This window comes from Lutra lutra, chromosome 5, assembly GCF_902655055.1.
Source record: "Lutra lutra chromosome 5, mLutLut1.2, whole genome shotgun sequence".
Classification (NCBI taxonomy): Eukaryota; Metazoa; Chordata; class Mammalia; order Carnivora; family Mustelidae; genus Lutra; species Lutra lutra.
This window is the reverse complement of record NC_062282.1, coordinates 128,017,422-128,044,116: the sequence shown is the minus strand read 5'-3', so window position 1 is coordinate 128,044,116 and position 26,695 is coordinate 128,017,422. Positions and strand designations below refer to the sequence as shown.

Here is a 26,695-nt window from a genome sequence, read left to right as displayed (position 1 = left end):
AAAGCTAGATCATAAAAGGCGATTCAGCTTCTGACTCGATCATGTAAGCACCAATGCTGGAGCTCTGAGCAGTCATGTAGGCAGTCTAACTGCCATCATGTGAGGGGACTCACAGGATGGTCCGGCATGGAGGGCTCACATCCCAGAAACTACATAAAAAAGAGATGTCTAGCAAAACCCCTAGCTTCTCCAATCACCAGCTATTCCAGCTCCATCCACCATCTAGCTAAAATTTCAAAAGAGACCTGAAGCCAGACTATCCTGCTAGTACCTTCCCAAATTCCTAACCTGAAACTGAGAAGTAACAAAATTATTAATATTGCTTTAAGCCTTTAAGTTCTGGAGACAATTTTTATGCAACAATAGTAACTGGAACAGCAACCCACTAAAAAAACAAAACAAAACAACACCTCAAACAAATTTTCCACATATTATTATCACATTCAATCCTCATTTTTGTCCACATGACATATCAAATGAAAAAATTTAAAAAATAGCTTAGTATGATACCATATATATGTGTGTATGTATGTATGATATATATGATTAAATAAAATGTCAGTGGAATCTCTCAACACAATTTTTACTTGATATATGTATATATCAATTAATTTTAAAATATATTTATATACACAATTTGCATTATTTTTAAATGAACTTATTTTTAATAGGAAAATCTGTTAAGGCCAACTACAACATGAAGGTTAAGTATGAGCACCTAAAGCTATAGATAAGGCTTTATAAGGAAAAGCTAAAATAAAAATTCCCTTTTAAAGACGTTTTCTTTTTTTTTTAATTTTCTTTATTTTTATTTATTTTTGTAAAAGATTTAATTTATTTATTTAGTTACTTATTTGACAGACAGAGATCACAAGTAGGCAGAGAGGCAGAGAAAGAGGAAGGAGCAGGCTCCCTGCTGAGCAGAGAGCCAGATGCGATGCCAGACTTGGGGACTTGATCCCGGCGCCCTGGGATCATGACCTGAGTTGAAGGCAGAGGCTTTAACCCATTGAGCCACCCAGGCGCCCCTAAAGACGTTTCTTGATTGTATCACAGAAGTACAATAATGAATAAGATATATTCCAATTTACCATTACAATATTCCTTTGCTTATAATCAGCATAAACTAACTAGTTCACATGATTAAGCTAAGCAATAACAGGCAATCATAAATAAAATTATTTCCCTAATATTTTCATTGATTCTCAGTTCATAAATACAAGTTTTAAACATTAAAACATCAATTTATTAGTGGAGATCAATTTTCTTTAAAAATGATGAATCGTCTTAAAACTAAAGAAATATTGGGGCACCTGAGTGGCTCAGTGGGTTAAGCCTCTGCCTTCGGCTCAGGTCATGATCTCAGGGTTCTGGGATCGAGACCCACGTGGGGCTCTCTGCTCAGTGGGGAGCCTGCTTCCCCCCTCTCTCTGCCTGCCTCTCTGCCTACTTGTGATCTCTGTCTGTCAAATAAATAAAATCTTTAATAAATAAATAGATAAATAAAATATTAAAAAAAAACTAAAGGAATATTAGAGTAGAAAGTCAAAATTCAGTATATAATGGATTTTCAAGTGCATACCCTCAAGATTCTTCTCTCTAAATATTAAGTGTAATAATTTATGTGATTCATTATTAGTTTCACATTTGATGCATTGATACCAATACTAACATTGTTTTAAAAAACATTTAAATTTTTGAAAATCTTAAAGCATAACTTACATAGTGTTTCAATAAAATGTCTATGTTTCTTCAGAAACAAAACAGAGGGATATTGCCTCCACATGTTAACTAAATTCTGCATACTGTCTTTATTGTGTCCTTTCACTTTTCTGTAAGGACTCAGCAGTGGCAGCTGGGGTAAAAGAGACTGGTATAGAAATAGGAGATAATCCAACAATAGTTCCTCTGCTACACAAACACTATTTTTGGAGGAAGAAGAGACCTGCACTACCCAGAAGGAAACCTACTGAATACAATTTTAGAAATATGAAACTTTGCAAGCCTTTTGAGTATGCATCAAAAATAAATGAGACCAGCTGTCAACATTAGTCATGGTTTCATCTTCTCCTCTCTGTACAATTCCCAAATTGTACAAATCAAGATAGAAAACAATAAATTACCCCTTTAAGTAATTTATGCTCATCTAAACATTTTATTTATTTTATATCTAATGTGCAATATCTAATCCCTTCACTTATAGCAGATCATAGATATCTAGGCAAAGTCTTATAATAATTATACTTCCTAGGTGCAAGTTATTACAAATTTCAACATCAAACTTACTGTTTCCCTCTCTCCTTTGTTCTTTCTCTTTCATTCACTGATGAAGTTGACTCTGAAATAACCTGGACTTCCATTGTACCTAGAAGAACAGAGAGGAAATTACTGACTGACTGCACAGAAATCATTACCAAATAGACAAAAATAATTCTTTTTATTATCTCAAAGCTATTAATAAAGCAAATAAATGAATGCTGTATTACTGTGTGAACATTTCCTTTATATGCACACACAGATTTGTTTTGTTAATAAATAAGTATTCTACTACTTTGTTGATTAATATATTTTATTTTATTTTTTAATTTTTTTAATGAATAGATTATTTACTAGGTGGTATTGAGAACTTCTCAGAGGCCCCTTATCACTGAAGTTACTTCAGCTGCAGCATTTTCTGAGCATAGCAAACCATTGCTCCATCCCAGAAGACCTTGCCAGGTGGGTCAGTATCCACCCACCATTGCAAATGGAAGGTGTCATCATCTCAAGCCTAGATATTCCTTGTACACTACTGGTGTTAACCCTTACCTTGGAAACTGTGTTCCCCTGGAAACACAGTCACTTTTCTCCAGTATCGAACTATGGATGAGTCTGTCCATCTCCCTATCATTTTACTTTTGATGATGATTCTGAATTGTCTGTATTCATCTTCATGTTTCTCAAGGACCTGATCTTCTAAAGCCTAGGTTCTAAGGTAGAAAATCGCATTCTGATTCCTTTGTTATTTTGGCATTTCTTTTTTTTCCCCCCATACCATTTTATCTCCCATTTTAGATTACTTGACAGTAGTGCCAAAGGTTCCTTTTGAATTCCTTTAGTTTATTTTGTTCTGCCCCAAAATTTTATTTTTATTTTTATTTTTATTTTTTTCCTATTTACCAACACCTCTCTTGAATTATGTTTGGGTTTTATGCTCCCCTGTTAACTCGCAAACTGAAATCTATAAACTTTATATTAAATCCCTAGATTTGTGTTAAATCCCTAGATTTGAATTAAATACTGTGAATCAAAACCCATTGAAAAGGTATAGTTGTACACTCCTTCCCACCAAATAAAATTCAATATAATATGTTCAGCCAGTAAAATGATCAGTTTGTTTTTTTCTAGCAACACTAAAATCATGAAGTGGTTCTGCACTGAGTCTAAAATTAGTAGTATAGGTAATTCCTTTGGATTTCACTGATCATGTGCAGCACTGCACTGATAATTCATTTTAATAAGAATGAGACAAGTGATATATTAAGTCTGGCAAACAACATGAATGGAAAGAAAATGCTTTGTTTAGACATAGAAGAAAAATACCACTTTATATGTAGGCATTTATTTAGCCTTTATTTTAGACATTTTAACAATTGTACCCTGTCACTTCTGACAGCTGTTTCTTACAAGCAAAGCCTGTCTTAGAAACTAGTCCTGAGTCCTAATAGCTCTGAGACTTTATATAATGCTTTATAAAAGATAAGAAAATAAGAATGGGAACCAAAATTGAAATTAGGAATGAGAAAGTCTCAGTTGGATGGAGGTGGGTCACACTTTTAAAAAGAAATAAAGAGAGGGATCATTTTTATTTGAGTTTCCACATGTTTTCAGATTCTGTTATAAAGCCAAAAGTGTAACAAAAAGCATTTTTTTTATTAGTAGAATATAAGTAGAATATAAGTTTTTGGTGGTAGGTAGTTTTAAGGTAATTGCCCTGAATGACATTCTTAAGTATATTTCTACTGATAACCAATAAAATTTATATTGCCTGGAGAACTATCTTGACCATTATGATAAAATATGTTTCCAGAACTTTCTTTTAAAATATATTAAATAATCTATTCATTATCTTGGATCATATCTATACTCCCAGACTGACAAAGTTTGGAGAAACTGCCACATCCCAAGCCCAGTTTTCTCTATTTCGGTAAAATTTCTATCCACTAGCTGAATACAAGATATGAATTATCTTGCTCCATTCCTCACATGTATAACTCAGTATCATCAGTATCACTTTATCCAATTCTTCAAGCTTCCAAAACAAAATTCTGTTTATATAGGTGAATTAGAGAGTAATATATAAATTATTTACTATTTTGTAGATGACCAAGAGGAAAATATTTTCATCATATATACAAAACAAACACTTTAATCAAGCCCACAAATCTTCTGTTACCACTGTCACCTGGAGCTTTTCTATTCTCTCTGCATCCTTTCCTTGCACAGTGCTCTGCCTTCCACTCCTCCCTGTATTATCAAGTCCCTTTTTTCTTCTCTAAGGCTCTATTTCATCTGCCACTATGGTTACCACAATCTCTTGGAGTTTCCTCCACTGCAAAGGAATTCTCATATAATTGGTGAAAACACAAAACATTCTCCATATATTTCACATGAAAGTTTTTTTTAATGATTTTGCTATAATATAATGAAAATATTCAATTTTGCCCAGGTCAGAAGTGGCTAATTTTTACTTCAATAAAACAATGACAATGAGGTATATTGTTACTAGTAGCATGTATCGATATATTCAGATATAAAGACTTTGGTGTACCATACCAGTACAATTTGAAAAAGCCTACCATGAATGATAAACACATTTTGATAATGGTACCTATTGCATTGGAATTATATTGAGTATACGCTGTAAAGCTGCCCCATGGTGTACTATTTAATAAAACTAATTTAAAAGAGAACTTCCACTCACATTTTTTTGAAACCTGGATTTCCACACAGAATAGTACATTAAATTGGAACATACCTATAGCTAAGTATATAAAAGGTGGGAACAATGGAAAAAGTACAGAGAAGAGGCTCCTCTTTCTGGGATCACATCCTGGTGCTTTTGCCCCCTGCACCTTCCTACAATATTCCACCTACCATATGAATCTGAGCTTATGATGTTTGTTCTTTAAAAGCTTTCTATGAACAGCTCTTCCTTTTCGTCTTTCATGATAGGACCTTTTACAACCTTTCCAGGAACAGCTAAATAAATGAAAAGTTTTTCATTTCTTCTTTGGTCTGCAAAAATAGCTTTTGTTGATGATGAAAAGTGCCACCTCCCAAATTTCTCATTTTTCCATGAAGCAAAAGGTTTACTTTCTGAAGGTTTCACAAGTACTATGAATCACTATATTTATCTTTCTTCTGGATGTAGAAAAATGGGTGGCAATTTATACCCAGGCCTTGCAAATTTCTCAAAATATGGCACCATGACCATGTCTCTATTTACTTACTTGACCTAGACTCTAATTTTATTTTTATCAAAAAAGCACTCTTAATTGTAGTTACAGTTGTATATATTTTCTTGTCAAAAGAAACAGAGAAGATACAGTTCAGCAAATCATTCACAGCTAGGCTCTGGGTATGAAAAACCTAATAGTGCAACTTAAGAAGGCATATTTTTTAAACATGCTAATTATACCTCCAATTTATTGGAATACTATCTTTATGTTCAAGACAATTGATGTTCAATAATGCATTTCAACCAGTGATATCATTATACATAACTACAAGGGTTTTCAAATAGATATTTCCTTGTAAAGTATCAGGAAAATACCACAAAATAGGTTTGCATCCCAATAATTTATTGCAATTTCACTGATAAACTTTCAATTTTCTCAAGTGTTATTGGAGGCTCAGTTTTAAAGAGGGAAAACAATACATAAATGAGACTTTTCATTTTAATGCTATAAAAATAAAACTTTGTGAAGTATTTAATATTATTGCCATTCATTATTAGTTCCTAATGTATACCTTTAAAATCATAGGCTATTGTTTAAGCAACTAAAATTATTGCTTATTTGTAACAGGTCCTGTACTCACAGAAAAAAAGTTTATAATTTTTGTAAAGTGTGAATATATTCATAAATCCATTTATAATGGATGTTTTAACATTGGTGCTAAATAAGTATTTTTAAAATCCATTCTATGCACAAATATGTGTGCCCTCATAAGTAAGAATAATTAGCAATTAATTCATTACATTGTTTATACTTCAATTATAAAGGCAAATAAAAAGCTGTTCATGTTCTGCTTGAATAGATTTGCAGTCTCTGCAAGTGTTGTTTGACCTTAGTTTCCTTTTAGAAAGTGAGGATATTATAAAACAAAAACGTTCTGAAAGGCAATCATAAATTCAACTCATTAAGTGACTAACTGAAGAAATTATACAACCGATAAACTATTTTAAAAAATTAGTGTAAACCAAAAATCTGGATATTTGACCACAGATGTATGCTAGTGGAAATGGGCAACTGTAATTTGCATACATACAGGCACAGGGGCCAGTTACGCATACAAAGGAATTAAACTTTGTGGTCACACAACTGTTGCTCAATATCAGACTACATCTACTGCTATTCATTTCCAAAGATTTTTAAATTAAAATTATTGGAGAACAAATGGGTTTTTCATAAATTCATGAATTCAATAACAAATTCCACTTTCTCTACTATCCTACTTACTTAAACAGTTTTGCCCTTAGGGTCTACTTGAAGAGTGAACATTTATATTTGTTTTAATTCACTATCTTAGCGAAGGTGTCAGGCTCTAGTATTTTAGGGCAAATTAAAATAGTTACTGCTTTTAGTTTGGTATCCCAGTGGAACCAGGCATTACAATTTCAGGCTTTCAGGCCTTTCTCAAAGACACACCCCACACATACATACACATACACATACCCAAATTAATTTTGTATGATTTTCACTTCTACTTAGAGCCTTTGTCCCAAGGGCTTGTTAATCTTGTATCCCACTCCTGCCCTGTTACAATTTAAAGATTGTCAAAAGAAGGATAAATTTCATGCCATTTTCTGTTCTCATTACAATCTTCAGATTGTTATGAGAACGGATTAATTTTGCTCAATTTTCTGCCCTCGTTACAGACTGTTATGAGAATGGATTAATTTTATGACATTTTCTTCTTTCATTATAATCTTTGTTATGGGAATGAGAATATGTAATGAGAATGAGAGCATATCATGCATTAAAAGGTCTGTGAGAGCTCATGACAAAGATTGTAACAAGAAGAGAAAACGGCACCCAATCCATTCTTGTGACAATTTTAAGATTGCCAAGCGAACCCAGAGTGACACTGCATTTATCCACTCTAAAGACAAAGATTGTTGAGAAAATGGGAATGAGAGCAAAATTAATCAGTTTTCCTGACAATACTGAGACTGTACTTAAGCTTACAGTATTTTTCCTCCGATACAGTACTTACTTGAAAACATGTGCATTGCATGTAAAAGTTACTTATTAGAAAATGTCATTTTCATATTTTATTTTTTCTATTTTTCTTTCAATTTCTCTCTTTTCTCACTCTCTCATTCCTTCTTTCCTCCCTGTCATCCCACTCACCTCCCTCTTTCCATCCTTCCCTCCTCTTTCTTAACTTTGATGCTTATTACAACCTACATTTTTAGAATTATTACATTTAAACAGAAGCTAACATTACCTAAAATGTCAATACAAAAAAAGAAAATAACACCAAAAAAGCCACATTAAGAAGCAGAATCTTGACCAACAATTGCTTTTATGATTATAAATCATTTATTTGAATGAGTTGTCTCTATACGCCCAGAAAAAAAAAATTGTTTTTGCAGAAGTTACTTGAGTACTCAACAAAATGAAACTATCTTAGGTCTGAAAATGCATATTATTTATTTGCTAATAAATAAGTCACTGCCTTATAATATGCTCTCATAAACTTGAGTAGATATTCCTATTACTATATCTGAATAACACAATGTTCCCATTTTATGAGGAACAATCCCATAGTTTCAATGTACTTTTGTTTTCTCTTCATCCTATCAATAAGCTCCAGTTAAATATTTCTTTTAAAATGTCATTGTTTACAGAATACCCTCATCTGAAAATACCTATTACTTGAAAAAACTGCCAATATCCTTGGGTATGTATATGTATATATAAAAAACACACACTTGAGTATGTTTATATATATGTATTGAGTATTCATATATATTGGCTATGTGTATATATGTATATGTCTATACATATCTATACATGTTTATATAAACGCATTGTGTATATGATGTTGCAGCATCTTTTTCAACAGCATATATTCAAAGAATGATACTGTGAAAAAAATAAACTGGCATAATCAAATCAATACCATAAATGATGCTTGTACTATTACTGAATACCTTTTTAATAATAGATAAAATATTCAAGAATATCACACATTTTATTTTGTCACTATTTCAGGATTGTACATGTACTTTGATATGTGTTTTATGTCTTGACTTTTCTATTAAACCCAAGAGGTAAAATTCTCACAGAATCCTGAGACCATTATTCCTGGGTCATTAAAGCTCTGTTTCTTATTTCAAACCATTCTGTTCATCCTCATATATGGCAAACATTGCTAGAAACTAACATATACTGAGTGGGTAAGAAAAAATAAATAAATGTTTTGCCTTGATACCATATCCATGAAAATTTGGTATCATATCCATGAAGAGTTCTTGACCACAAGCTAAAATGACTTCTTTAATGTGTTTTTGATAAATGAGTCTCATTTTTCAACATCAGTGCAACCTTAATGATTTCAATTATCAACTCACTTCATCTTATTTATTTATTTTTCTCATGGCACAAAATCTTTAGTCTTTTTCTTCTCTAGTTGGGACTTTCATTGTTTGAAAACTTCATGCATATTTATAATTGTGTGCATATGTAACATTATAAGCAATATTCTCTACATATTAAGCTGAGACCAAACTCATAGGGCAGCAACAACTGGGAAGGCCTGACACCACTGACACCAAGGAAGCCAGCAGGTAAAGGCTGAGCTGACCCAGAAATGCAAGGAATGCCAGGGGCCAAATGTGCTGAGAAGGTGATCTAGGGTCTTATGAACCTGGGATCCTGGAAGGTGGACTGAACCACTAGCATGGGCACTTATAGAACAGACACAGGGAGCAGGCCCCTCAGAGATACTTATGGTACAAACCATGTGAGCCAGAAGGCTGGGCCAGGCACATCTCACGTGTACATAATCAGAACCACAGCAAATTCCATTTCAGAGGTCTTTCATCTTTCTTGCTAGACTTTCGCTTATTAAATTAAAAAAAAATACTTTGTCAACATTAGCTCACATTTTAGCAGATGTTTCCACATAGCTAACATTCCACTGATTGGCTCTGGTCTCTATCTCTTCTACAGAAACCTTCTTTTCATCTCCTAAATCTGATTTGTTATGAAGCAGCAGAGATGGAACATTCTCATCTTCCTTTACTCTTAAAGTCTGATCCCTGAAGTCAGCTATGGCTGCAAAGTAACAGAAGACACAAAAGAAACCCTCCCCAATCTGGCAGTAGTTGTCTCTAAGTGCAGTCTACTCCTTCTGCCCATCTGATTTAGGTTTAAATACAGCAATATCAATACACTTTAAAAGAGTTTGAGTAATTAAAAACACATACACATACAAAGAACACCTCAGTTTTCTTGTGGTGGCATCCCTGAAACCAATGAATTATGGAGGTGGTTTGAGATGAAGTGGTAATAGTATCCAAAGGGTTGGAGGAGCATTCATGGTATGTGTACTGTGGGAAAAGGGGTATCTGTATCAGCTCCTTTCAAAACAATGGGCTTCTATCCCCAACAAGTTCTTGACCTAACTCATCTTCTGTTACAAAGATTAAGAACCCAGCCTAAATCCTTCTCAGAGACCCTAAGTAAATGCATACTTACAATTTTTGCTATAATGGTCTACTTAAAATGCAAAGTTTGATGACATCTCTTAGCTGCTTACCAACCACCTATCATCCACCAAATAATGTCAGAGCATCTGAGAACATTCGAGGTCCTCCTAGCTCTCATCCACTGCTTTAGTTACAGTTCTGCCCTATGCTATTTCTACCTTTGTGCATTTGATCATGCTAGTAGTTCTTTGTCTTGATTATACTTCCAAGTCAATCACCATGATCCATACCTCTTCATCCTCTGTGTCACTGATTGTCATCATTTGTCTAGAAGGGGCTAGGGGCCCAGATCACTGTGCACATTCCTCCGTGATGTTGCCACAGTATGTATCGAAGCTCTCCATTGCTGTGTGTTTGAGTGTGTACACCATTCTTTGTCCCATTCCAAACTCTTAGTTCCTAATTTGTCCTAACTTAGTTCATAATCTAAGCTCCAAGCACATTGCTCACTCATAGTTGGCACCCAAGAAAACACTTCTGAATGGAGACTAAAGATTAATTCTTAAAACAAAGCAATATTTATAGAAATGATACCTTAAAATTATATTTCAAGAGCTAGCCTAGCAGCCACTAATATTTACTGCCCTCTTACTATGTATCATTCACTCAATTACAGTGATTCACATACATATCTAATTACATCCTCACAACAACCTTGTGAGTTAAGTATTATTATAATCCCCATTTGCAGGTAAAGCAATTGAGGATTAACAAGATTATGTATATTTCCTAAAATAACAAAACTTGATGGTGGACCCAGTTATTGAAGCTTAATCATTGTATTACCCTCATTTTAAAAGTAATTCGTCTTTTTTGTTTTTTTGAAAAGCAGTTTTCATATGAGGAAGAATATGTATTTTAATGCAATATAAATAATTTTAGGAAAGGCTGACTTATTTTTAAACTAGTACTTTTCTCCAACATTCTTTATTTTGGGAACAACAAAAAAAGGAGTTTTAAACTTTTTGAGTTTTTCTTTCCAGAATAATGTTGAGATAATACTGAGAACATTAACCTTAGGATAATTTGGCAGTTGAAGTAAAAAGTAATAATTTTGAGGGTCTTTTTAGGGAAAGCTACAGGATTCTCAATAGTATGGATTGGTAAATTTATATAATTGGTCAGGCAATCATTTGATTCCACAATTCATATCACATGCATATTCATTATATATATTACTCTGATAATTAAACATCAATATATGATAGAGTCACCTCTATTAGAGCGCAGTTTTGTGTGAATAAACATGCACTGAATATGATGAGTAGAAACATTTAACTTCATTCTCAGATGTGCAGGGCCTTTGAAAAATATCTTATGGGATTTAGAGGGCTGGTAATCATGGAAGAGAGGAATCTGTTCCAAAATGGTGGCTGGTGAAAGTGTTGCCTATTAACAAGAAACTCGTGATTAATTTCATTTGGTAACTCCCTCCTATTAATGATGCTTTCCTTTGTTTCCAAAATTAGTTAACTTAAATGAAGTGCTTAGAATTTCTCTGATATGCCTTGAACAATAATAAGACATATGTGTACATGCACGCACGCACACACACACACACACACCACATTCCTTTGGTGGCTGGTGCTAGGGTTGGAAAGAACAGTAACAGCAACAACAAAAAGCATCCCAACAAGCCCTGGAAAAAAGCTAAAACTTACTCTGTTTTCTCATGGTCTGATGTCAGATGTAAAATGAATAGGTCTGTTCTGAGGTCAGAATGAAAAGAAAAAGATCAACATGACCTCTGGGAAATAAAGGTTATTTGACATTTGGGGGATTATCTGCTAAAGGCATTGGCCTTGTATCAGAGTAAAGGCTTGACAGGCAGAGAAGACTTCATTTTCCCCACAGTGAAATATAAAGGCAGAAGCTAAGCCCACGCCTCCCCTCAGCAAGAGCCGTTGCTGAAATCAGTAGTCTTGATCGATGATGCATTTTCAAAATCAAAACAAGCATCAGTGTCTCCGATCTAATCACATCTCCTAAAGCTACTGCTTCCTGTGGGAATTTAATTGCTGTGACATTAGACTCCAGACAACAGGCACTTCTCAAGACTACCCATCAGGGCAGGGACAAAAATCAGTGGAATAGTGTCAAAGCTGTTAGACACAAAACCTGTTAAAGACCCCATGTGTATAATTTTCCTTCCTCAATTTTAGCAATAAAATTTAACAGATCTCTATAACAAATTTAAAAATTCAGCAGCGTTATACTAACCATGAAAAGGATAAAAATATTTTGCCTGGTAAAAACTCAGCTTTATTTTTACCATGTTCTGAAATACACTGACACAAAAAACATTATGGTTTTGTAGAGATGCTTTTATCATCATTTCTATATTAAGACCTGGAAGTTACATGGTTAACCTTTCTTCATGGGTTTACTAAATTTTTAATTAAAATTTTCACAATATAGTATTTCTGTACATTAACCAAATGTCAATTTTTCTAACAAAATAAGCCAAAAACTTATTTCAAGTTGCATGCTTATTAAATGTTTTTTAATACAGAGCATTCCTTTTTCACTATTGTCTCAAAGACCCTTCTGCAACAGAATTACTTTCTTTCTATATCATCATAGGAGCTAGAAGTTGTGTGTTACTTTATCTGGGTTATTCTTTTTACATTGCCCATATCACAGAGAAAATGAGCCAAAACAAACAAACAAACAAACAAAAAACAGGAAAACTAATGAGAATTTAACGCTAGGAGCAAAGTAAATCTTGAAACTTTAAAATACTAAAATGAAAGACCATAGTGAAATGTAATGTTGAGGAGTCTCATGAGGTCTAAAATAATTTTGTGGGTTCTCAGTGAACATGAAGGGATAGATCTTGATATTATACAAAGTACCTTAGTGTATTTGGCTAAGTTAGGAATAGGATGTGTTGCTTTTCCTCCTAGTCAAGATTTTACTAATAAGCTTTTATGGAAACCAATGGTAACTTTCACCTCTATCTAAGCTGCCCCTCTTTAATGAAATTCATATTCTAAATAAACATGTTGTTATTTTTACATTTTAATAATAGTATAATGATTGCTTATTTATGGCTGACATAGTAACATTTTCTTGTATCCTTGTAGTACTTTGTGGTTTAAGGCTGTATTTGTCACCTTATCCGAAAATTCTCAAAGTTTTGTAAGATATTGTAATCTCCAGTTTATTCAGGAAGAAATTAGACTAACTGATCTATTCCAAATCCCAGAGCTAAAAAAATGAGGATCTGGAGCTCAAAAATCAGCATAGTGATCGCACAGCCAATCCATTTTCTACCACACGCAGTATTTAATGTTTAGACATTTACTTCTGAGTACCTGCTGATCTTTTTGCCACTTGTTTCAATTATTCATTGCTACATAAAAAAACTATCCACAAACTAGAGGATTAAAACAACCACCATTATCTATCTCTCCTGATTCCGTGGGTAAGCTAAGCTGGTTTTATGTTCTTACTTGATGTGGAATGATATGAAGGTATATTAAAGTCCAAAATGTCCAAAATGACCCTTTACAAGGTTATCAGTTTGAATTAGCTGCTGGTTGGGAGATTCGCTGATGTTATTGGCCTGGGGCCTTTGTTCTCCATGTGACCTCCTAATGTGGCTTCTTCAGTTTCCTCACAGTATAGTGACTAACTTTAAGAAAGAACATTCCAAGTATTGAAGGTAGAAATTATAGATCTCTTAAAGACCATCCTCAGAAGTTACAGATACTTATTCTGCACTGTATTGCTCAAAATGAATCACAGGGACAGTGAAGGTCACCAACCATCCTTCTTTGCCTGGGGCCAAGTTTTTTCCTGAGGCACAGGACTTTCAACGCTAAAACCAGGGCACTCCTGGGCAAATCTGGAAGGCTGGCTGCCTTGGACAGCCCAAACTCGAGTAGGGAAAACAGATTCCACTTTCTCTAGGGAAAGTAAAGGTCACCTTACAAAGAAGAGGAAAGAGTAGGTATCATTGTATATAATTGAAAATGCAATCTACTCTAATCACTGAGCTTTGGGGAAATTTCATTCCTACGAGTTACATTTAAGCTTAGTAAATATCCGTAAATCTAATCTGACTGAATTATTTATTGGATTATTTACTGCTTTGTTGTATAAATAGTTTTAAATTTAGAGATCTGTCAGTGAGGATATACAATCTCGCTCCTTAAAAACTTCTGCCAAAAAATCTGTAAGGCCCAGAAGGACTTGAGAATACTACTGTTGATGGTTAATACAGTTCAATGACTATTAAATAGGATTTGTGGACTAGACAGAGAATCTAACCTATATTGTAACCTTTGTTTTTGTCTTGCAAAAATTTATTCTGAATTTTTAACCAACAATGTAACTTCTCTTAACACATGTTGCTTCTTTATTGGAAAATACCCATAAAAATATAATGACCTAGTCTTTTAGAAGTGATCAGATACCTGTATAGTGGAGTGTTTTCAGTGTAACTCTATGATAGTAGTGTCCAACAGAACTTTGTAGAGTGATGGATATGTTCTATAATATAAATAAATAGCCTCTAGTCAAATGTGGCTTTTGAGCATTTGAAATTGGGCTAGTGTGACCAAAGAAATGAATTTTTATTGTCTCTGATTTTAATTAACTTAAATTTAAATTTAAATTTAAAAAGACAGATGTTAGGAGTTACCATGTTGAGTTGCACAGTTTTGACATCATGATTTTATTTAATCAGAAGTAAAAGGAGAAAATGGCAGGTATGAAATATTGTTAAATCATGTATCAGGCTAACAATGAAGGTTATTATTCTTATAAAAGGGATGATCTAAAGTTAAAGACGTTTTTCTTAGATGTGAGAGTATAAAGTCAGTGCTTAAACTACTAATTCAACACTTTCCTTATGATTATGACAACAAACAGTGTTTTAAGAACAGATAAAGGTCATCACTATATATATATATATATATATATATATATATATATATATATAATTTCAGAATGGAATAAAAGAGACTGCTTCTTGTCTAGGTTTATCTAGAAGTATCATATATTGGCCTCTCCCTGATTTCACTCATTTTGGTTTATGCCACATAAAATTTGGGATACTCATGTGGTAAACTGAAAGTGATAATGAGGAATAATTTAGCATAGTAAGCTCAGATCCCTACAGACATAGCTAGAAAATCATTCCCTACTTCCCCAATAGACTGTGTATTTATACAATTCATTCTGTTTTGACAATGCTAAGCAGGTTTTTTCCACATCTCCTTTGTCTCAGAATCTTCATTCTCACAGTAACTAAATCTTTGGAATTGATTTCTCAACAAAATAGTCAATTATCTCCCTAGCAAAATAGGAATTTACATTCCTGAACTTTTGCTCATTTTGAAGAAAATTAAGTAACTTTCTGTATAATATTCAACCACCTGGAAGTATTGAATGTAAACATTTATCCTATAACTCCCGTCTTTATAAAAGAGATAGAAGTCATTTATTTCAGAAATCATTTATCTCATTTTATTTTTTCTTGGAGAACAATGAACAGAGAGAGTTGACAGTGGTTGTCCATTTAAACTGATCCTATCTATTTGTCAAAAGCAGGATTGTCTAGGAGGTGAAATAGTTTCATTTAATTTTATTTCAGATTAGGTAATTTTTATTCCCTACTATATAAATAATTTTTGAACCACAAAATACCTTTGCCAATTGATTTTTTCTTGAACAGGTAATATACTAGAATTTCTTAGCACCTAAATAAAAAGAAGTCTGTCCTATAAAAGAGCCAAGAAATTCATTCATATATATATTGGCCTGGGATGAAGCTAAAAGTGGAAGTATTGCATCACTGTGTATCAGAATATGCAGGAATTTGTATTTGCCCTGAGAGAACAATTTTCACATGAAAATAGTCCTCTATTTGCTCTCAGACTGTTTGGCCTAGATGTCAATGAGTCCGTGGAGAGATGCTAGACATCTGTCATTTCTCACCTACTTTAATTTTTGAACAGTGTTAGCCCAACGTGTTGATGAATCCACCTCTCTATTTTGCAATTAGGAAGAAAAGATAAATAAGATAGCAAGGCTTATTTCTCATCCTGGTTGCTTCAAGAAATTTAGTTACATGCTCAGCATGTAGATACTGACATAGGATTATATGTTTACACTCAATTTTCTAACAAAAATTTTAAGCCTTCATATTAACTCATAATTAACCTAGAATGATAAGAATGCTTCCCTCCAAACAGCTGGTCAATTACTCCTACATGCTATTTTTGATTCAAGAACATTCAGTTCCTTTCACCACTTCCTCCTGCCTCCACTTACTAGGCTTTCTAGTTTAGATTCCATGATCCAACTCTTTGCCTCTATTGTAATAGTATCTTAAACTTCCCTTTTTTTTTTTTTTTGAAAGCAAAATCCTCAGAAATGACTTCTCAGCTGAAACAGTCATTTACTTTCCTACAAATTAGACATTAAGTCACTAAACTACCCTTCCCAACTTGGAGGCATATATTGTCAACTTATTGAGGAGGAAACTGACAGCCCTTTTAGACCTCTTCCTTTCATCTGTCAACTGGGTTCCTTCATAGTATCTCAGATTCTACATGCATGGGCCTGATTCTCCCTCAGTTGCCACTGTTGCTTCTCTAAGTACCTGGGAATCCTTTTTGATGCCACTCTCTCCCACATTCCTCATATCTAATCAAAACCAGTCTGTCACATCTCTAAACTAAGTATTTCAGGAATATGCCCACATTTCATGAAAACCTCTGTTATCTTACTAGTCTGAGGACCATCTGATCTCAGCTTGATGACCCTTACAGTGTTTTAAAAAATCTCTTCTACCAGATTTGGCTCTTCTAAGCTATCTTCCACTGAGCAAAGAGAGTGATCTTTCTGAAATATAATTCGATGATGATGTATTTAGATCATTTCGGTGTTTTCTAATTATCTTACAAACCTTTGGGAATCTGGCCAACATTTACCTCTTCAGCTTAATCTCTTCATTCTTCCCCTGGTAATGGCAAACATTTTCCCTCTGTATTCCCTTACTTTAAGTCCTTCTTATTTCTGTTCTCTCTGCAACACTGCACCTACCTCACTGCCAAACCACTTGGCCAAACTCTTATTCAACCATCCTTCACTCCATAGTTTTGTTTTGTTATTTAAAAATTTTCTTTATTTATTTGACAGAAAGAAACACAGTGAGAGAGGGAACACAAGCAGGGGGAGTGGGAGAGGGAGAAGCAGGCTTCTCGCCATGCAGGGAGCCCAATGCAGGGCTCGATCCCAGGACCCTGGGACCATGACCATGACCTGAGCCGAAGGCAGATGAGGAGCCCCTTCCATAGGTTTTCTGTATGCCTACTATATATCTGATATGTAGAATATTGGGAGTTGACCTAGGCTAAATGAATAAAATAAACATCATCTATTAAAATCAGAATGTTTACACTGGTATATTTTAGGTCTCACCTTAAAATTTCAAATGTCCTATAGACTAGGTGAGTTACTATTTATTATGCTTTCTGATGACACTATACTTTTCACATCACAACACTTATTATTCTTTGTGTATGCAATTGCTTATTCTATGTCTTTCATAAAAATGAAAAATCAATTCTATGAAGTCAAAAAACAGAGCTTCTTGTACACACACCATCTGGCACATTTTCTAGCAGATAGTACGCATTGGGGAACATTTTTTTTTTCAATAATGAAAAGACAAATGGATACAGTTGAACAAGTTATGCCAAGATGCATGTATAAGTGATCTGCTTATGACAATGCACTTATCATTACTGACAGCCCTAGAAACAATGAAAATATGTTAGAAAAACGTAATCAAAAATAGGAGAACTTAACAAAATGTGTAAGAAGTTGTGTGCATCTATGTGCATTTGCCTAAAACCAGAATGTCAACTCAAAAAAAGTTTAGGTGTTTCACATATTCAAGGAATATAAAATTAGTAATTAGACTTTATAAACACATCATTTGTATACTTAAATATACTGTGAAAATGGGGAGAATAATTAAGGGATTAACAGAAATAATCACATTTTGGAGATGAGGTTCTCTGCAGATATGAAGTGTTCATGTTTTGGTAATTCCAATTTTCACCAAAAAAGTGGCACTAGAAAATAAAGTTGGTTGACATGGAAGAAAAAAATTGTTCTAACACACCATTCAAAAAGGTTCTTATCCATTATAAAAGGTTCATTTTCAGTAAATTTACATTTTCACACTATTGGTAAGAAGAGCAATAGTAAATACGAAGAGTGAGTTCACTTTTGAAGATGTTTAAATAGATTCAACAAAGCATTTGATTCTATTGAACTCAAGCCTTTCTACATAACAATTACTAAAAAGAAAACAAACAACAACAGTTTGTTGGTCTTTGACCAGGTCTTTGAAAGTGTGTTTTAATTTAAACATATTAAAACAGAATAATTTTGGAAGAGGAATCAAGATGGCAGAGGAGTAGCCAACTGAGATGACATCAGGTCGCAGGAGTTCAGTTAGATAGTTATCAAACCATTCTGAACACCTACAAAACCAATAGGAGATAGAAGAGAAGAAGAGCAGCAATTCTAGAAACAGAAAATTGACCACTTTCTGAAAGGTAGGGTGTGTGGAGAAGTGAATCTGAAGCAACAGGAAGATAGACTGAGGGAGGAGCTGGCTCCCGGCAAGTGGTGGAGCAAAGGAACACAAAATTCAAACTTTTAAAGGTCTGCTCCACCAAGGGACATCGCTCCAGGCTAAGTGGGGGTGGAGACCTCGCAGGAACAGCATGATCTCAGGTCCTGCAGGGTCACAGAAGGATCAGGGGTGTCTGAGTGTAGCAGAGCTCTTAAGTATCAGAGCAGGGAAGTCAGCTACAGAGACAGAGCCAAGGAGTGAGTTCTCAGCTTGGGGTTACCTTAAACCATGATCCATGGCACAGTCAGGCCACGGCTCCTTCAACAGAGATCCCACAAGTGGCAGATCCAGGGAGACCTGCCGGAAGAGCAGAGTGGCAGGAATCTACTGGGTTTGGAGACTCCAAACGGGGCTGTGTGCCAGAGACAGTAACACTCGGTCACAGACTGGTAAAGCTCGGAGCACAGCCGGAGACCAGGGAGTCAGGAGTGATTGAGTGCTTTTCTCCAAGGGCGCACTGAGGAGTGGGGACCCAAGCTCTCAGCTCCTCCAGGCCGGAGACTGGGAGGCTACCATTTTCATTCCCGTCCTCTAGAGCTCTATGGAAAGCATTCAGGGAACAAAAGCTCCCCTGAGAGCAAACCCAAGAACATTACTTAGCCCGGCCTCTGGCAAGGGCAGTGCAATTATGCCTCCAGCAAAAACATTTGAGAATCACTATAACAGGCCCCTCCCCCAGAAGATCAGCAAGAACATCTAGCCAAGACAAAGCTCATGGATCAATGAGAACAGCGGATTACTAGAGGAGGGGAAAGCAAAGCATGGAATTCATGGCTTTCTCCCATTGAGTCTTTAATCTTACAAAATTACCTAATTTTTCAAATTTTATTATTTTTCTTATTCTAATTTTTAAAATTTTTCCTCCTTCTGCTTTCAACGTTTTTAACTAGTTTATCTTAACAATACCTTTCTTAAAAAAATTTTTTTTAAACTTCATTATTATAGTCATATTTTATCCTTCGTTATATCTAACTTTATTTTTGTATATATTTAGGGTATTTTCTTCTAAAAAACTTTGGGATACAACTTCTAATAGATGAAAATACACCCTAAATCTAGCACAGGGCTTTGTTCTAGTCTTTAGCCTGAGAAAATTCTCTCCATTTTCTTTTTCTTTCTTTTCCCAACCAAATTATCTTAACAATTCCTTTTTTAGAATTTTTTTAAATTTTCATCTTTACAGTCATATTGTACCCCGTCATCATGTTTACCCTTATTTTTGTGTATACATAAGTTTTTCTTTCTTTAAAATTTTGGGAGGTACTTTCGTCTAAGAGACCAAAATACACCCAAAATCAAATGGGTGGCTCTATTCTATTCATCAGTCTAATATGTCTAATATATATTTTTTTAATTATTAAAAAAAAATTTTTAAACTTCTTTTTACGCCTTTTCTTCTCCCCTCAATTTGGGGTCTCTTCTGATTTGGTTAGTGTACACTTTTCTGGGGTCTTTGCCACACTTTTAGTATTTTATTCTCTCGTTCATATATTCCTATCTGGATAAAATGGCAAGATGGAAAAACTCACCACAAAAAAAAAGAAAAAGAGGCACTACTGAAGGCTAGGGACCTAATGAATACGGACTTCAGAATGATGATCTCGAATTCAGAATGATGATTGTCAAGGTGATAGCTGGGCTCAAAAAAGCCATGGCAGATATTACAGAAACCCTGTCTGGAGAAATAAAGACCCTTTCTGGAGAAATAAAAGAACTAAAATCTAACCCAGTGGAAATAAAAAAAAAAAAAAAACTATTAATGAGGTGCAATAAAAAATGGAGGCTCTTACTGCTAGGATAAATGAGGCAGAAGAGAGAATTAGTGATATTGAAGACCAAATGATGGAGCATAAAGAAGCTTAGCAAAAGAGAGACAAACAACTACTGGACCACAAAGGGAGAATTCGAGAGATAAGTGATACCATAAGACAAAACAATATTAGAATAATTGGGATTCCAGAAGAAGAAGAAAGAGAGAGGGGAGCAGAATGTATATTGGAGAGAATTATTGTAGAGAATTTCCCCAATATGGCAAAGGGAACAAGTATCAAAATCCAGGAGGCACAGGGAACCCCCCTCAAAATCAATAAGAGTAGGTCCACACCCTGTCTTTTAATAGTAAAACTTACAAGTCTTAGTGACAAAGAGAAAATACTGAAAGCAGTCCAGGACAAAAAGTCTGTAACATAAAATGGTAAGAATATTAGATTGCCAGCAGACTGATCCACAGAGACCTGGCAGGCCAGAAAGGACTGGCATGATACATTCAAAGCACTAAATGAGAAAAACATGCAGCCAAGAATACTATATCCAGCTAGGCTATCATTGAAAAAAAAAGGAGAGATAAAAAGGTTCCAGGACAAACAAAAACTAAGAAAATTTGTAAACACCAAACCAGCTCTCCAGGAAATATTGAAAGGGATCCTCCAAGCAAAAAGAGAGCCTAAAAGTAGTAGACCAGAAAGGAACAGAGACAATATACAGTAATAGTCACCTGACAGACAATACAATGGCACTAAATTCATATCTCTCAATCGTTACCCTGAAAGTAAATGGGCTAAATGCCCCAATCAAACAACACAGGGTATCAGAATGGATAAAAAAGTAAAACCCATCAATATGCTGTCTACAAGAAACTCATTTTAGACCCAAAGACACCTCAAGATTTAAAGTGAGGGGCTGGAAAACAATTTACCATGCTTAATGGACATCAAAAGAAACCTGGCAATCTTCATATCAGATCAATTAGATTTTAAGCCAAAGACTATAATAAGAGATGAGGAAGGACACTACATCATACTCAAAGGGTCTGTCCAACAAGAAGTTCTAACAATTTTAAATATCTATGCCCCTAAAATGGGAGCAGCCAACTATATAAACCAATTAATAACAAAATCAAAGAAACACATCGACAATAATACAGTAATACTAGGGGACTTTAACAACCCCCTCACTGAAAGGGACAGACCATCCAAGCAAAAGATCAACAAGGAAATAAAGGCCATAAATGACACATTAGACCAGATGGACATCACAGATATATTCAGAACATTCTATTCCGAAGCAACAGAATACACATTCTTCTCTAGTGCACATGGATCATTCTCCAGAATAGATCACATCCTGGGTCACAAATCAGGTCTCAACCAGGACCAAAAGACTGGGATCATTCCCTGCATATTTTCTGACAACAATGCTCTAAAGCTAGAACTCAATCACAAGAGGAAATTTGGAAAGAACCTAAATACATGGAGGCTAAACAGCACCCTACTAAAGAATGAATGGATCAACCAGGAAATTAAAGAAGAATTTTAAAAAATTCATAGAAACAAATGATAATGAAAACACAATGGTTCACAATCTGTGGGACACAGCAAAGGCAGTCCTGAGAGGAAAATATATAGTGATACAATCCTTTCTCAAGAAACAAGGAAGGTCTCAAGTACACAACCTAATCCTACACCTAAAGGAGCTGGAGAAAGAACAGCAAAGAAAGCCTAAACCTAGCAGGAGAAGAGTAATAATAAAGATCAGAGCAGAAATCAATGAAACAGAAAAAAACCCCACTAGAACAAATCAATGAAACTAGGAGCTGGTCCTTTGAATGAATTAACAAGATTGATTAAACCCCTGGCCAGACTTACCAAAAAGAAAAGAGAAAGGACCCAAATAAATGAAATCATGAATGAAAGAGGAGAGATCACAACCAACACCAAAGAAATACAAAGAACTATAAGAACATATTATGAGCAACTATACGACAGCAAATTCAACATTCTGGATGAAATGGATGCATTCCTAGAGACATATAAACTACCAAAACTGAACCAGGAAGAAATAGAAAACCTGAACAGACCCATAAACAGTAAGGAGATTGAAGTAGTCATCAAAAATCTCCCAACATGGGGCGCCTGGGTGGCTCAGTGGGTTGGGCCACTGCCTTCGGCTCAGGTCATGATCTCAGAGTCCTGGGATCAAGCCCCGCGTCAGGCTCTCCACTCAGCGGGGAGCCTGCTTCCTCCTCTCTCTCTGCCTGCCTCTCTGCCTGCTTGTGATCTCTCTGTCAGATAAATAAATAAAATCTTTAAAAAAAAAAAAAATCTCCCAACAAACAAGAGCCCAGGGCCAGATGGCTTCCCACAGGAATTCTACCAAGCATTTAAAGAATTAATACCTATTCTCCTGAAACTGTTCCAAAAATTAGAAATGGAAGGAAAAGTTTCAAACTCCTGTTATGAGGCCAGCATTACCTTGATCCCAAAACCAGATAAAGACTCCATCAAAAAACAGAATTATAGACAAATATCCTTGATGAACATAGAAGCAAAAATTCTCACCAAAATACTAGCCAATAGGATCCAACAGTACATTAAAAGGATTATTCACCACGACCAAGTGGGATTCATTCCAGGGCTACAAGTTTGGTCCAACATCCGCAAATCAAGCAATGTGATAGGACACATTAATAAAAGAAAGAACAAGAACGATATGATACTCTCAATAGATGCTGAAAAAGCATTTGACAAAGCACAGCATCCTTTCTTGATCAAAACTCTTCAAAATATAGGGATAGAGGGTACGTTCCTCAATATCATCAAAGCCATCTATGAAAAACCCAAAGCGAATATTATTCTCAATGGAGAAAAACTGAAAGCTTTTCCGCTAAGGTCAGGAACATGGCAAGGATACCTATTATCACCACTGCTATTCAACATAGTACTAGAAGTCCTAGCCTCAGCAATCAGACAACAAAAAGAAATTAAAAGCATCCAAATCAGTAAAGAAGAAGTCAAACTATCACTCTTTGCAGATAATATGATACTTTATGTGGAAAACCCAAAAGACTCAACTCCAAGTTGTCTGCCAGAACTTGTACAGGAATTCAGTAAAGTGTCCAGATATAAAATCAATGCACAGGAATCAGTTGCATTCCCATACACCAACAACAAGACAAAAGAAAGAGAAATTAAGGAGTCAATCCCATTTTCAATTGCACCCAAAACCATAAGAAACCTATGAATAAACCTAATCAAAGAGGCAAAGAATCTGTACTCAGAAAACTATAAAGTACTCATGAAAGAAATTGAGGAGGACACAAAGAAATGGAAAAATATTACATGCTCATGGATTGGAAGAACAAATATTGTGAAAATGTCTGTGCTACCTAAAGCATTCTACATGTTTAATGCAATCCCTATCAACATACCATCAATTTTTTTCATAGAAATGGAATAAATAATCCTAAAATTTATATGGAATCAGGAAAGACCTCGAATAGCCAGAGGAATATTGAAAAAGAAAGCCAAAGTTGGTGGCATCACAATTCCAGACTTCAAACTCTATTACAAAGCTGTCATCATCAAGACAGTATGGTACTGTCATTGGGTGCCTGGGTGGCTCAGTGGGTTAAGCTGCTGCCTTCGGCTCAGGTCATGATCTCAGGGTCCTGGGATCGAGTCCCACATCAGGTTCTCTGCTCAGCGGAGATCCTGCTTCCCTCTCTCTCTCTCTGCCTGCCTCTCCATCTACTTGTGATCTCTCTCTGTCAAATAAATAAATAAAATCTTTAAAAAAAAAAAAAAGACAGTATGGTACTGGCATAAAAACAGACACATAGATCAATGGAACAGAATAGAGAGCCCAGAAATAGACCCTCAACTCTATGGTCAACTAATCTTTGACAAAACAGGCAAGAATGGCAAATGGAAAAAAGTCTCTACAACAAATGATGTTGGGAAAATTGGACAGCCACATGCAGAAAAATGAAACTGGACCATTTCCTTATACCACACATGAAAATAGACTCAAAATGGATGAAAGATCTCAATGTGAGAAAGGAATCCATCAAAATCCTTGAGGAGAACACAGGCAGCAACCTCTTCAACCTCAGCGGCAGCAACTTCTTCCTGCAAACATTGCCAAAGGCAAGGGAAACAAGGGCAAAAATGAACTACTGGGACCTCATCAAGATCAAAAGCTTTGCACAGCAAAGGAAACAGTCAACAAAACCAAAAGACAACTGACAGAATGAGAGAAGATATTTGCAAAGGACATATCATATGAAGGGCTGGTATCCAAAATCTATAAAGAACTTATCAAACTCAACACTCAAAGAACAAATAATCCAATCAAGAAATGGGCAGAGGATGGGGCGCCTGGGTGGCTCAGTGGGTTAAGCCGCTGCCTTCGGCTCAGGTCATGATCTCAGGGTCCTGGGATCGAGCCCCGCATCGGGCTCTCTGCTCGGCAGGGAGCCTGCTTCCTCCTCTCTCTCTGCCTGCCTCTCTGCCTGCTTGTGATCTCTCTCTGTCAAGTAAATAAATAAAATCTTTAAAAAAAAAAAAAAAAGAAATGGGCAGAGGACATGAGCAGACATTTATGCAAAGAAGACATTCAGATGGCCAACAGACACATGAAAAAGTGCTCCATATCACTTGGCATCAGGGAAATACAAATCAAAACCACAATGAGATATCACCTCACACCAGTCAGAATGGCCAAAATTAACAAATCAGGAAATGACAGATGCTGGCGAGGATGCGGAGAAAGGGGAACCCTCCTACGCTGTTGGTGGGAATGCAAGCTGGTACAGCCACTCTGGAAAACAGCATGGAGGTTCCTCAAAAAGTTGAAAATAGAGCTACCCCACGACCCAGCAATCGTACTAGTTGGTATTTGCCCTAAAGATACAAATGTAGTGATCCGAAGGGGCACGTGCACCTGAATGTTTATAGCAGCAATGTCCACGACAGCCAAACTATGGAATGAAGCTAGATGTCCATCAACAGGTGAATGGATAGAGAAGAAGTGGTATATATATACAACAGAATACTATGCAGCCATCAAAATAAATGAAATCTTGCTATTTGCAATGACATAGATTGAACTAGAGGTATTATGCTGAGCAAAATAAGTCAATCAGAGAAAGACAATTATAATATGATCTCCCTGATATAAGGAATTTGAGAGGCAATGCAAGGGGTTTGGGGGATAGGGAAGGAAAAAAATGAAACATGATAGGATCAGGAGGGAGACAAACCATAAGAGTCTCTTAATCTCACAAAACAAACTGAGGGTTGCCAGGGGTAGGGGATAGGGAGAGGATGGTGGGGTTATGGACACTGGGGAGGGTATGTGGTATGGTGAGTCCTGTGAAGTGTGTAAGCCTGATGATTCACAGACCTGTAGCCCTGGGGCTAACTGTACATTATATGTTAATAAAAAATAAAAATTAAAAAAAAAAACAATAATTTTTTCAACAATTTCTTGAAAACTTTTAAAAACAGAAATCTTATCAGTTAGATCCTTATTTGTGCCATTTTTAGAGTTCTTGATTATGAATAGAGTTCAAATATGGAAATATTCTTCAGAGTAGCCCAGTTTAAAGGTTTCAGATGAAGAAAAATGAAGGAGAGAAATTTTTGATGTTGAAGACACCTTGTATTGATTATTCTTTTTTTCTTTTAACAAAAGGGGGATTTATTTAATCACCTGTGACTATGCAATTATATCAAGAACTGTGTATCTCTTCCCCATAATATTTTTATATATTGCAAACACTGAATACTTCAAGTTGCCATATTCCTATGAGAAGTTTTTCTTTGTCCAGAAACTATGTTTTTGTACTTTATCGTGATTCTATTAGAGAACAGAGATACTTGGCCCTCAGTGTCCCTAGGGAGGTAATAAAATAGAATTATGAGCACAATAACATTAACTGCAGTGATATAAAGATGTTCAGACTGTCTATCCCCATGTGCCCATCATTTCCACCCTAACTGAGACAATAAAACAAGTAAGAACAATTCCCCCTATTGGAAGCCTCTAAATTGGTCATTTGTCCTGTTAATCCAAGGCAGATCAGGAATTCAATAACAACTCAAACATAATTCATACATCAATATTGTCTCAGCATTTATTTTGTATTCATACTATTTAAGGCATTAAAGACACATCAGTGAATGGAACAGACAAAATTAACTGCTTTCCAGAATTCTGAGCAGATCATAGCCATTATAAGGACTTTTGTCACCAGCTAGACCCTCAAGACC

At 35.3% G+C, this 26,695-nt stretch overlaps 1 long non-coding RNA gene across 1 annotated transcript in view; it reads right to left on the bottom strand.

The window, feature by feature from the left end:
• The window catches only part of LOC125100303 (uncharacterized), a 309,117-nt gene that overhangs the window by 16,510 nt on the left and 265,912 nt on the right, over positions 1 to 26,695 (bottom strand). The window contains exon 2 of the long non-coding RNA XR_007127495.1: positions 2,287 to 2,365. This is a non-coding gene — a long non-coding RNA (uncharacterized LOC125100303). The remainder of the gene's footprint in view (positions 1 to 2,286; positions 2,366 to 26,695) is intronic.